This window comes from Podarcis melisellensis, assembly GCF_964234715.1.
Source record: "Podarcis melisellensis genome assembly, chromosome: 2".
NCBI lineage: Eukaryota > Metazoa > Chordata > Lepidosauria > Squamata > Lacertidae > Podarcis > Podarcis melisellensis.
The window spans coordinates 62286503-62300402 of record NC_138529.1 but is presented as its reverse complement, the minus strand read 5'-3'; the positions used below and the strand labels follow the sequence as shown (position 1 = coordinate 62300402).

General features: G+C 44.2%; 1 long non-coding RNA gene across 1 annotated transcript in view; it reads right to left on the bottom strand.

The window, feature by feature from the left end:
- Positions 1–34: 34 nt before the first annotated feature.
- The window catches only part of LOC309364256, a 34293-nt gene continuing 20427 nt past the window's right edge, over positions 35–13900 (bottom strand). The window contains exon 3 of the long non-coding RNA XR_014165788.1: positions 35–1558. This is a non-coding gene — a long non-coding RNA (uncharacterized lncRNA). The remainder of the gene's footprint in view (positions 1559–13900) is intronic.

Sequence of the window (13900 nt, the reverse complement as noted above, 5' to 3'; positions counted from 1 at the left end):
GAACATAACATGTAAGCACCCCTTTTGCACATTATGGTTCTACTCATAGGGAGGTGTGTCATGAATAAACATTTGCATTGAGAAAACCCAGGGGAAGTATCTTCCTAATAAGAACATCTTCAGTAGCAACAAATAGTTAGGTCTCATAGGCTGAGAAGTCACTTTTATTTCTTAATGTACTCTGTACATCTTAGTTGTACAAGAATGTTGCTGCAGTGTGAGCAATGAGGAATTTTCTCAAACAACAACAAAAAAGTAGCTATTTGAAACCACCATGCTATATGAGATAAAAAATGAATCTGTAGTCCTCAGTATATTACTAGTGACCCTCATCTCAGGAAGGTCACTTCCAACCATCTGCCGGGAGCTGAAACTTGAGCCACAGTCTACCATTTGAAAAAAGCCATTTATCCTAGATTTGATCTTTTGACACATTTAGTAAAAAAGAAAGACATATATCTACAGGTGAGCATGGCACTGAAGTATGGGCTAGAAGATTAATCAGTTCTATGTTGGTCCTGTTGAACAAAGGTGAGATCTTAGGCCTTGGAAGGTTACGTCTTAATGTACAATCTATATTCAGGATTTGAATTGGTTAAACAATGATTTCTGTAACCCATGAATCCTGGGAACTGTTTTTCTTAGGTGGCTAGAGACTTCAGACATAGAATTCTCTGCTCCTGTACCAAGATATTATTCCCATGACACTAAGGGAGAAGCTGTGATAGTTAAATTAACACAAAATATTTAGTCTGCTTGCAAAGTGCTCCCCTCTTTCTACCCTGCTTTCATTGAACAGACCACAAACTGTTAAGTAAGTTTAAAATGCTTAGCTTAAGAAATATTCCAAAGGTCAGATTCATGCCTTTATCCAAGCAGCAGCAAAGAGAGCTCAGGCAGAATACTCTTGGACAGAAGATACAGAAAGATTGCTTCAAACACATGCTCTAAGCTTGGAGCAAAGCTTAGACATCCTTCTTGGTCAGTTGCACGGTGTGGAGAGAGACTAGGAAGAGAAGGTTCACTTCCTCTCTCATTGGAGAAGAAGGAGCAGGAGCTAGCCGAGTCTAGTAATCCACCTCTATTGTTTTGACCCCTTCATGCACTAACTAGCACTCATGCATAGTTATGTTTGACTGCAATTTCCCACAATCTGCTTCCAGGGGATGTGATGATGGCCAACAACTTGGATGCCTTTAAAAGAGGATTCAATGAAGTTACGTTTATCAATGGCTGCTAGCCGTGATGGCTATGTTCGACCTCCACTGTCAAGAGGCATTTTCCAGGAATCGCAGATGAGTCGACAGGCATCTGGCTGGCCACCATGAGAACATGATGCTGGACTAGGTGGTCCTTTGGCCTGATGCAGCCGGGCTCTTCTGAGGCTCTTATGTTCCACTTCAGTCATGGCAACAGGAAGCCAAGTTTTATTGCGCTTCCTGCTTTGCCGCTTATGTCATGAAAACTCCAGGAGGGTGGGCACACACAAAACCCGTAATTCACGCAGGGTTTCATCTCATGTTCTCCAGCCTTGGGCTTTCATGCATGCTAAGCGGCCCTGGAAAGGAAAATAAACCCCAAGTCATAAATACAGGAGACTGGTTATTTTGGGCAGTGCAAAATCCCAAGGCATTAGCTGAGAACTCCCATGACCGCAGGAAACCATGATGCCACTACTAGTTAGTCAAGGGCATAAAACTGTCAGGGCTCATTTCCGCCCAGCGACATCAACTCCAGTTTTCCATGTGTGCTGCATTCTGAACACTAGGGCTTTCCTAGGTGTCTCTGAGGAATCAATTTGCTAAGTCTCTGAGAGCTTCCACACTTGGAAGTTGGATCCAAGTAAGTTATACTCAGAGTAGATCTAAGTTTGTCATGTCCATTAGTTTTAATGAGTCTACTCTGAGTAGGACTACCACAGACTGTGAACTTGGGGTGGGGTTCGCTAAGTTGTGGATAAATATATATGACCCTAAAGAAGAGAATGTATAAGGCTTATATTAAAATGGCTGGTTGACACCACAGCACTGCACATCTTTCAGAGACAGATCAAAACTGAGCCCCAAAGTCCTCATGATTCCCCTCCTTCCTCCAGTTGTAAATCCAATATTCAAAATAATTGACAATTTGCTACCTTTCCATGGTACCCCATCCAAAACTGTTGTCTGAGATGGCTGCTCCACCTTGGCTAACATTAGGGCCATTCCTGGCATCTCTTCAGCTAAGTACAGGACCCCTTGTTAGAACCTCAAAAATTCAACAAGCAGTGAGCCATGAATAAACCATTCAGCCAGAAATGTTTGTGGGATTGTATCAGTGTCCTGAATCAACAAGCTGCTGCATCAGCAACTAAATATTTTGGATGAGGGGATACTGCCTGTATCACTCAGCCATCATGAAGATCATATTATGGTTGCCAATGATATTGTGCCAGGAGCTATCATCTCCAGATACGGCGCAAGCAATGGCACACAACTGAGTGAAGTAGAAGCAAAACAATAGCAGGAAATATGAGACCCACTTATGGATGACTCATCTGTTTTGTAGATATGCGGCCAAAGATGTTGCAGCTGTTATAATTCAAGCTATGTTAGTACAATACTATATGTCTAATATCTGGCAGGCAACAGCAGCAACAAATATTTAGTGCTGTAAGAACTGAACTGAATTGTAGGAGAGACAAGACTCACCACTCTTGCTTATAGCTAAACCACACCATGTTTTTCAGCAGTTACATATCTGCAGAATTAGGATGGTAATTTGTAAGCCTTGGGATGACATCTGCTCCAGAATTAGAAGGGCACAGGTGGTGTTCTTCAGCTTGGGGTGTATTTCAACAGCACCAATTCATCATCCATAATATGGCTGGGTTGAGTGCAATGGACCCTTGCAGGAAATTGGCTGGATACTGAGACAGGGCAACATAGCTTGCATATTTGCAACATAGCTTGCATATCAACAACCCTCATTTCAGTATGTTTATCATTCCGAGGCTCTACAAATCAAAAGCGTTTCACTCTCGACGGAGCTGATATCATGTGAGTGATAAGCTGAGCAGAGTGAAATTAAGCCATGTTCACTGGTAGGACTGAGATTTGCCTGCCATTCTGTTCTGTTTTTAAGGGCGATCTTGGTCCTATTTGCAGCCGAGTGGTCCTAAGATGCAGTCAATGGTTCTCAAAGGGGGTTTCTGTCCCTCAGACCACTCAAAAATTGCTGGTGGTCTCAGAGGATCACTCCCTGCCACACACACACATATCAATGCACATTTTAACAACCTCTTTTCTTCAGAGGCAACATCCTCATAATCAAAGCAGGGCTGCATTGTGGAAATCACAGGCCAAAGACCACTTTTTTGTGAATGTTTCAGGTCCTAGGCCAGGCCCTTGGTCAAAAGGAGCCTCAATTGCAATAATCTGAAAAAGCATCAAATGCAGTGTCAAGTAGAGATATTCTTGACTATACACTAGACTATCTGAATGGAGCGCACAGATCACCATTTATTTGAGAACCTCCAATAAAGACAATATAGGTCGACTTAATTTGATTATTGATGTGACATATAATATCCATTTTGATTTAGGAGTTAACCCGATTCCTGAGCACCTATGCATGCATGCTAAATAACATCTAAAGCAGAACAAGGTCCATATGTTCTTTCCTCTCTTGATCTGAATAAAAATTTGTGGGACGCTATTGAAGAGCTAATGCTAGTAAGAAACTCTTCTGTTTACCAGACCTCAAATTACACAAGGGGGCAGAGGAAGCCCACTTCCCTTCTAAGCTATTGGGTGGTATCCAAGGTTAGTCATACTCAGAGAAGACCCACTGAAATCAGTGGACTAACTTAAGTCCATTCATTTCAACAGATCTGCTTTGAGGGTGACTTAATTGGATACCACCCAAGGCTTTTAGAAGGCTATGAGGCACAATTCGGTTAAAATGGGGGGGGCAAGTCAGAGGATGTTCATTTTATGTCATACTTTTAGCCCTGCTGTTTGCACAAGCATTCATCTTTTGTTATTACATGTAACCTACTTTCAGGTAAGGTATAGCCCACAGAGATAAGGCGTTATATGTTAAAACAAAGAAATAAAGAGATGCCATTACAAAGTTCATTAGAAAAGGCAAACACAAAAGAAAGGCGTGGATTGAGATGGAACAGCACACTCAAACGGGTGCAGTGAATGAGTCTTAGACGCTACACATTGAAGTCTAGAGTAGTAGCAAGGCCAGTTCAGGTTGCTGGGCAATGTTGGAGCCCAGCTAGAGACCATCTCGGTTTCCTGTTCCTTTTCCTCAGGCCATAGCAGCCCTCCTCAGTTCCACCTCAAGAAACCCCTCAGAGGCTTCCATCTGGGTCCACGATAGTTCAATCGTGCCGTCATGGGTTCTCTCCAGTTTAAAAACTGGCATGGATGTTGAGGAGAAAAACAAAGCAGGATAGGAGATCTGTCCCTTCCTCTCCCTCCATGCACACTCCCACTGCTGACGGAGGAATGGAGGAAAGGAAATGCAGACAATGGATGAGAGCGATCGCATAACCTGCTCACCAGTTGCTCCCTCACATCCTAGGGCTCCCTCCCTATCTCCATCAGCAGTCAGAACAAGGGCCGCATTCCATCCGATTGAGCACAGTCTGCATCTCTCCCAGAGTCCAAGCTAATAACAGCCTACCAGACAGGCTCCTTCCCTCACTCCACACACCCACCCCGCCAGTCGATGAAAACCTTGCCAGGCATCTGCACCCCACTCCCTCCCTCCCTCCTTCCTTGGCTGCTCCTGGGTCCGCCTGCCTCTGAGAGAAAAAATGGGAGAAGCAAGCAGCAGCTTGGGAGGAAGCTGCAGAGGTCCCCCTGGTGGATTGAGGAGGAAAAGGTTCTGAATGAGAGCGAGGTGTAATTTTGCTGGGTCAGAGGGAGGAAATTTCAGCTTGATGACAATTGCTTTAACAGTTGGAGTGAACATGGACATTGTGAGGTTGGCGGGGCAGAAAATCGGGAGGGAGAAGGAAAGGGGGCAGCGATTTTTAACTCTTTTGCTTAGTGCATGTGCAGAGCTCCCCAACCTATCCTCACAACACTGACACAAAAACTCTGCAAATGCACTAAGCAAAAGAGTTAAAAATCGCTGCCCCCTTTCTTTCTCCCTTCTCTTCCCGATTCTCTCCCCCGCCAACCTCACAATATCTATGACAGCAGCGTCTCTCACGCTGAATGCAACTGACCTGTAGAAAGGACTCTTAACTATGAAAACCCTTTAATAAAAATAACTTTTTAAAAAACAACAGTTTGGATGAATGTCCACACCAAGCAACTTCTCCGAAAATGCCAGTTGCATAGATTTTCAGTTCTGACTTTTTTTCTCGGTCTCATCATTGTGATTGTTGATTAGCAACAAGGGTTTGGTAATAATTCAGCACCACTTGAAACGAAAAACCAAAACACTGTGATTTGTATTGGGTGCATGATACACCACAAAATAGTTGTAACTGTGGATATTACACTCAGTGTCTGCACAGTCAAGAATGATATCCCTACTGAGCTGGGATAGCAGAATCTTGGATTAGACAGGGACCTCCAAAATCATCCAGCCCAGCCCCCTGCTGAAATCCTCTGCCACAGCATCTCTGATAGGTAACCATCCAACCTTTATTGAAATACCTCTGTCTCAGTGCCATGCATTCCTGATTTAAGAGGTGCAAGAGAGGCACCACAAGTCTAACTTCCTCTCACATTGGATCTATGGCAGTTTAAACTAGGAACTTTGCAGTTCACAGTCACCTGATTTGCTGTGCACAAATCTGAACCATGAATCTGTATAATACCGAGTATGACCGCAGTGGTTCATTTCTTCCAGCCTTGTCTGCTGTGATTGATAGTGACTTTCTAGGTCTCCCATGATTTGCTATCCTTTTAGCTGGTGATGCCAGAGCTTGAATATTGGACCTTCGGCATGGAAAGCCGTGGCTCCTCCCTAATCTCAGAAGGAGAGTAATGCAGCAGTTTTGCCTTTTCGTCCAAGATGGCCACAAGATGTCAGTAAACAGCTAAAAATGCACCTAACGAAGTGGGCTTCAGTCCATAAAATCTCACGCCATAATAAAAGTGCTCATCTTGGAGCCACAAGACTCTATGTTGTTTTTATATTAGCACGTGATGCACTTGTTCTGATAAATGGACTTTTTAAAGTTTTATGTGCTCTGATTGGCTCTGTTAAGGTCACAGAACACGTTGCCTACATCAGTGTTCCAAGATGCAATTTGAAAATTGTTTCTGTTATAATGTATGGGGGGCGGGGGGGGGGCCGAATCCCACACAAAGAGAGCAGCCAACATCTGAAAAGCAAATAAGTTCTGTATTATGGTGATCTTCTCTTTTAGATGTGAACTCAGGTCCTATCTTCACTATACAGTCATACCTCGGGAAGAATACGCTTCAGGTTGAGCATTTTCGGATTGTGCTCTGCAGCAACCTGGAAGTAATGGAATGTGTTACTTCCAGGTTTCGCTTCTCGCGCATGCGAGGACGCTAAAAATCAAGTCATGTGCATGCGCGCAAGTGGTGAAACACGACTTGCGCACATGCAGACGTGCAGTCACGTGTTACGTTCGCTTCAGGATGTGAACGGGGCTCCAGAACGGATCCTGTTCGCATCCAGAGATACCACTGTACCTTTAAAGTGGTATCATATCACTTTAAACAGCCTTGGCTTTTCCAAAAATAATACTGGGAACCATAGGGCACTGAGAATTGTTAGGAGACCTCGATTCCTTTCACAGATCTACAGAATGGTTTAACAGTCAATCCCTCTTCCCAGGGAACTCTGGGAATTATGGTCCAATTTCTGGCTTCTCTAGTGACTACCAGTGCAGTCAGTATTGACCTCGATCGGCCAGTGACTGCTTCCTATTAAACATAGGGATGCGGGTGGCACTGTGGTCTAAGCTACTGTGCCTCTTGGGCTTGCCAATTGGAAGCTTGGTGGTTTGAATCCCCGTGATGGGGTGAGCTCCCTCTTGCTCTGTCCCAGCTCCTGCCAACCTAGCAGTTCGAAAGCACGCCAGTAGATAAATAGGTACTGCTGTAGTGGGAAGCTAAACGGCATTTCCGTGCACTCTGACTTCCATCACAATGTCCTGCTGGCCCCATGACCTGGAAAGCTGTCTGTGAACAAATGCCGGCTCCCTCGACCTGAAAGCGAGATGAGCGTCCCATAGTCACCTTTGACTGGACTTAACCGTCCAGGGGTCCTTCACCTTTACTTTTACCTATTAAACATAATAACCTCAGTTCTTTGTCTTTGTGTATACTTCATGTACAGTCTGTTAAATAAAGCCTAAAGGCAGATGAAAGGTAACTCAGAACAGAAGGGACATAGAAGATGAGGAAAGGAGGAGCAGAATAGAAAGAGAACACTAGTGGAGCAAAAAAACTGGAGCTGGAGTAAATGGCAACATATACACAGCCTGTAGATGCATTCCTAGCTGCCACTGAAAATTCCTCCTCCTGAAAGCCAAAGATTATAATAGCATATGAAGGAGAAAATGCTAATGCCTTTTCAGGCTGACATGGTGCCTGGCACAGCAAATCCTCCTTTCCCCCAACATGTGGAAGACAAAGGCAGGAGGTGTGCAGCCAGGCATTCCACCCCAGTTGTGCCTTGATTTTATGGGACGAATTTCACATCTCAAGTGCAAAGTGCAAAGGCCATCTTCTCAGACTTCGAGTAACGGCAGTGCATTGTGTTACATTGTCCCAGATTTCCTTCTGATGCGCTGTGGGAATCACCAGACTCATTCAGATGCCTTGATCAAGAACGGTCCTCACACAGAGAATGGAAACTCTGAAGGCAAATATGCTCTTGCCACTGCGTTTTATGCAGCCTTCAACATAAGGATCAGGAAAACTAACAAAGGAAAGACAAAAGTTAACAGAAGGCAGGTGTAGGTTGTTTGAGGCCTGGGTGTGTTGAAGGGTGTGGAATTTGTGTGAGTGGAAGTGTGTTGAGTGAGTGGAATCTATTTGATGGGTTTTGAGGTTTTATCAGGGCGCTTTGATAGCATAGGGGAGCTGGAGAAAGAGAATGCTTGCAATTGTCAAGAGCAGGTTTCATTGTTTACTAGCATTTTGAGAGTTAATTTCATTGGCCCCTATTATGTTCTAATGAATTACTGGATGCTTTTTTATAGAATCATAGAACTGTAGAATTGGAAGGTACCAAAAGGGTCGTCTAGTTGGACTCCCTGCCATGCAGGAATCTTTTGCCCAAAGTGGGTCTCAAACCCATGACCCTGGGATTAAAAATCTCATGCTCTATGGACTGAGCTACCGCTTCAGTCTGTTTGATAAAACTCATTCACTGCAAGTTTTTAAGCAGAGGTCGGGTGGTCATCTGTCATGGATGCTTTAGATGAGATTCCTACATGACCCTCAGGGTCCCTTCCAACCCTACAAATCTATGATTCTATGACAGAGCATCTCTTTTACGTGAAGAATGTCCTTGGTTCAATCTCCAGAAGACGGCTAGCCAGCCAGCTAGATGGACCCATGGTCTGATTCCCTTGCCTCTATCTGCTTTATCATTCCATATACAGTAATGTAAAGGTAAAGGGACCCCTGACCATTAGGTCCAGTCGTGACCGACTCTGGGGTTGCGGCACTCATCTCGCTTTATTGGCCAAGGGAGCCAGCGTACAGCTTCCAGGTCATGTGGCCAGCATGACTAAGCCTCTTCTGGCAACCAGAGCAGCGCACGGAAATGCCGTTTACCTTCCCACCAGAGCGGTACCTATTTATCTACTTGCACTTTGACGTGCTTTCGAACTGCTAGGTGGGCAGGAGCAGGGACTGAGCAACGGGAGCTCACCCCGTCACGGGGATTCGAACCGCCGACCTTCTGATCAGCAAGCCCTAGGCTCTGAGGTTTAACCCACAGTGCCACCAGTGTCCCTTCCACATCCAGTAGTGTGTTATTTAATTTTGCTGCTGGGTTTCCTTTGATTTGCAACCTTTTTGGATGAAACACAGCCGGTGAGATTGAGCTTATTGATTGGTTGAGTGATATATGGGTTCAAAAGGAGTGTAGACAAGTTCACAGAGGAGAAATATATTCATGGCTTTTAATCATGTATAAAACCTCTGTGTACAAAAGCAGGTGGCATTGCATAACCATTAGATGGAGAGCAACAGCAGGAAAGAGATGTTGCCCTTGTGTCCTGGAGGTAGGACACTGAGAAATGGGATGCTGGATTAGACAAGCCTTAGTAGAGTAGAGCCCCGCTAGATCAGGCCAAGGGCCCATCTAGTTCAGCATTCTGTTCTCACTGTTGCCAACTAGATGCCCCTAGGACGCCTGCAAGCAGGACCTGAGCATGACAGTGCTCTTGGGATTCTCAGCAACTGGAGTTCAGGGGCAGACTGCCTCCAACAGCCAAGGGAGGAGGGCAGGGAGGGGCAACAAGACAAAGAATACTGCATGCGGCTGCAACTTAAGTTGACAGAATATGCACAACTTGTGGACATAAAATATAGAATAAGAGAACAAGAAGAATATACGTTTAAAGAAGATTGGAAAATGTTTATTCACCATATGGGAAATAATGGTGTACAGCTGAAAGTGCTGGCAGCATTAAGATTAAGTCAACAGCATAAATAGGTTTTGATGGATGCAATAATGGAATACTGAATGGTATAGTTTTTGTAAAATATGCAGGGATTAATGATATGTAAAATGAACCATGGGAAGAGAATGAAGGGAAGTGACTGATATCTTAAGGATGTAAAATGAGCATTTTAAATTGTAAAACAGAATATTTAATAAAAATTGTGTGTGTACTTTTGTCCATTTACTGTATTTATGTTTCCTGCTTTGAACTATAAAATGGTGATTTTCTTGAATCAAAATGAGAGTACCCCTAAACATTTTTTAAAGGAAAAAAGCACAGTGTGTGTGTGTGTGTGTGTGTGTGTGTGTGTGTGTGTGTGTACTGCATGTGGCTGGTTATTTTGCAGCATTAAAGCCAGGCTGCATAGACAGGCAGCAAGCAGTTGTGTATTCTGAGCAGTTGCAATGTTTAGTATCAGGGTGGGAGTGAGGTGCTGAGTAGAATATGACTGGATGAAGTGAACATACAGCAATACAGGATGAGCACCTTCCATTCCCCACACTGGGTGGATACCCAACCCTTATAGTTCTGAACTTCAAGGTGAAACTGCCACTATATGAGGTGTAATCTCTCAGTTGGTTAATACACACATGCCTGCACAAACACACATATATAGCACTAAACTCTAAGCTGCTCTTGGAGTACAAAAGATCCTTTGCTGTTAGCACAGGGCAAGCTACGACTGTGGCTGGCTTTCTCACTGTCTTGCCTCTGGCTGCACCTTTAACATGTGTGGGCACAACCTTAAAGAATCTGCAGAACACAAGCAGCTGCTGAGTCCCACGTTGGAAGAGAGGGCACACTAAGGACCTATGAAGAGCCTGCTGGATCAGGCCAGTGTCCCCTCTACTGGCCTCCCAGATGCCTGAGGGAAACCTGCAAGCAGGATTCGAACACAAGAGCACTCTCCACTCCCTTGGTTCCTACTTTCAATAGAAGGGCCGAAAACTATGAACCTATCCTTCCCTAGGAGTAGGGATGAGGGGTAAATTCATTTCAATTCACATTTAAAGCCAAATTTATTCAATGTGCACTTTCTGAAATAATGTGAGAAAGAGCCATCCTTTTGAAATTCACACTGATCCGAATTTCGTGATGCAGTTGCTTACAAAAATGCATACATTGGGTAGAAGTGTGCATAAAAGTGAATATATTAGCAACAATAACATACAGAAATGCATTACGTTAGGAGAAACTGCTTGCAAAATTGCGTACATTCATCAAAACTGCGTACAGAAAAGGGTTTATTGGGAGACATTTGCGCTAAAATGCAGGAGGATTTTTTTAAAAATGAAATTTGCAGGGTGCTGCAGAAATGTGGAAAACCCAATTTAAGTTTGGAAAAATGAAAACGGAAAGAACCAAAATTGGTAGATTCTTCCCTCCCTCCCTGGGAGTAAGACACCCTTACTTCTGTGGCACAGGGTGGCAGTGGAAGCATCTCAAGCCTTTTGCCTAGAGCTAGGCCACTTCTATAAAAAGGCAAGGACCAGCATGCAGGAGTGATTCTTTTAATGCCTTTTAAAAAATGGAGCTATGAAGGAGGCAAGGGTCACCAATTTCAAAAAGGCGGAGGAGGAAGAAAAAGAAAAAGAAAAAGAGGGAAGGGAGTCATTGGAACGATTAGAACTCAAGCAAAACTTGGTCTATTAATGTGTCAGGAACCGTTTACCAGCCCTGAGTAAATAGCAATAATAATGTCATAATGTAAATAATGTCATAAGCTGCTGTGACTGTTTTAAAGATGTTGACTCTTTTTCATTCTTTCAAAATGTTACAGCAAAACATTTCCTTTCATTCCTTGTTTACCCACACCATAAATACATGCAAAACACACAAGTTTTCATTCCTCCTTGTTTGCTAACAAGTTCCCTCTTGTTTGTTTGTTTCTTAAGCCAGCCGAAAATGTTCTTGTTCCCATGCTTTCTAATTTGTTGAGATTTTGTTGCATCTCATCCTCTGCCCCTTCAACAGTCAAATGATGATTGAGCAGCTCTTGCAGACATGACTCCACCTGCTTCAAATTTTTGCCTCAAAAGCTATTATTATTAATAATATTATTATGACTATTACCATCTAGTTTTATTTCAGAGTCAACCAACATGGCACCCTCCAGAGGTGCTGGATCACAACTCCCAGCAACCCTGACCATTGGCCATGCTAGCTGGGGCTCTTGGGAGTTGTAGTCCAAAACTTCTGGAGGGCACCACTTTGGCTATCCCTGTTCTGCGTATCTCATGCTTTACAGAGAACAGGTCTGGCAAGTCCTTACCCCAAGGGAGCCACTTTTTAAAAAGACATGAGGGAAAGAGTAGAGGAACTAGAGGCGGGGGAAAGATGCTGTTATTTCAGGTAAACATACATAGTTACAATAGGTTAGGTGTGGGGAAACTGAGGTCTTCCACCTGTTGTTGGACTACAACTGCTGTCAGTAAGGCCTATGACAGGCATAGGCAAATTCGGCCCTCCAGAGGTTTTGGGACTACAACTCCCATCATTCCTAGCTAACAGGACCAGTGGTCAGGGATGATGGGAGTTGTAGTCCCAAAACATCTGGAGGGCCGAGTTTGCCTATGCCTGGTCTATGAGTAGTCAGGGATGATGGGAATTGTAGTACAGCAGCACTCGGAGGGTCACAGGTCCCTTATCTCTTCAGTAGAGTATTAGCACCTGGGAGTTGTTCCAGAGGAGAGATGTTCATATGATTAAATCATGTCTGATCTTTTAAAAAATCCCTCTTTATATCTTGCTTTCCTTTCCCATTAAACAAACAAAACCATACTGAACATGGTAGCTGAAGGACAATACCACTCATAGGCTGCTAAGGAACACACCTGTTTGAAGAAGATGTCCCACCAGCGTTGCGGCTAAAGAAAAATCCCAACTCTGGCATGGATAACTGGGAATAGCTCGTTTGTATGCAAGAATGTGTGTCATTGTGTAATTATACATGCCCTATAAAAATCTCTGGGGGGAGCTCTTCACAAACAGAGGCATGCCAGTAACAGAATCCTTCAGATATGCTGAAAACGGACTCCGTCTGTTGCATTTCCATCCATTTATCTGCAAACACAAGATTTCAGAAAAAGAAGTGAGGACTTCCCCTTCTCCTCCGATGCCATTTAAAAACACATAGGCATATTTATTACTAGTAAAAGGTAAAGGTAAAGGTACCCCTGCCCGTACGGGCCAGTCTTGCCAGACTCTGGGGTTGTGCGCCCATCTCACTTAAGAGGCCAGGGGCCAGCGCTGTCCGGAGACACTTCCGGGTCACGTGGCCAGCGTGACATCGCTGCTCTGGCGAGCCAGAGCCGCACACAGAAACGCCGTTTACCTTCCTGCTGGTAAGCGGTCCCTATTTATCTACTTGCACCCGGAGGTGCTTTCGAACTGCTAGGTTGGCAGGCATTTATTACTAGTAGGGTCTCTTAAAACCCACGGGGATTTTCACACAAAGGCATTTCACTTGGGTTGTAAGAAGAGTCTTGATCATTCTAACCCTCAAACTACGATCACTGAACATATAGAGGTAAGATGAGTAGATGCATTCTGCCCTGTCCTGATCTCTTCTGCGCACTGAACATTCTGTGGAAGGCATGAATGGACTTTTACATGCATACAACTATATGCAGCTTCTTCCGCTTATCAGCAGCTTTGCACCATCACGGTTCCAAATTGCACTTACAAACCAAAGGATTGTGTCCATGTGCAGCTCCATTCACACCTTTGGTTAGATGCATGGGAAGGGGGCCAGGAAACACAGGCAGTTGCCTTATACTGTGCCAGCCCCTTGGTCCATCTAGCTCAGTATCATCTATTCCGTCCAGGGTTCAGACAGGCAACATTCCCAGTCCTACCTGAAGATGCCAGGGATTGAACCTGCGACCTTCTACATGCAAAGCAGATGCTCTGCCACTGAGCCACGGCCTTTCGAACCCAAACTCCCTTCACTCCTAACCTTTATACAGTCGGAAGCAAAGAGCAGAACTCAGGTCTTGCTCTCATAGGGGGGAAAAACAACATGTTTTGGGTGTGTCATTGGGTTGAATGCCACACCCGTAATATTAAATACTGATTAAATCACCACAATGATTAAATACAGGTTTTAAAAGATCAACTGGGTAGTTGTCTCTCCGGTCCAAATTTCACCCATGCAGAGCAACTTTTCTTGTCTTAAATAAAAAAGTCAGCGGGACTCTGCTGCACACATTTGTATATAATATGTCATTATGC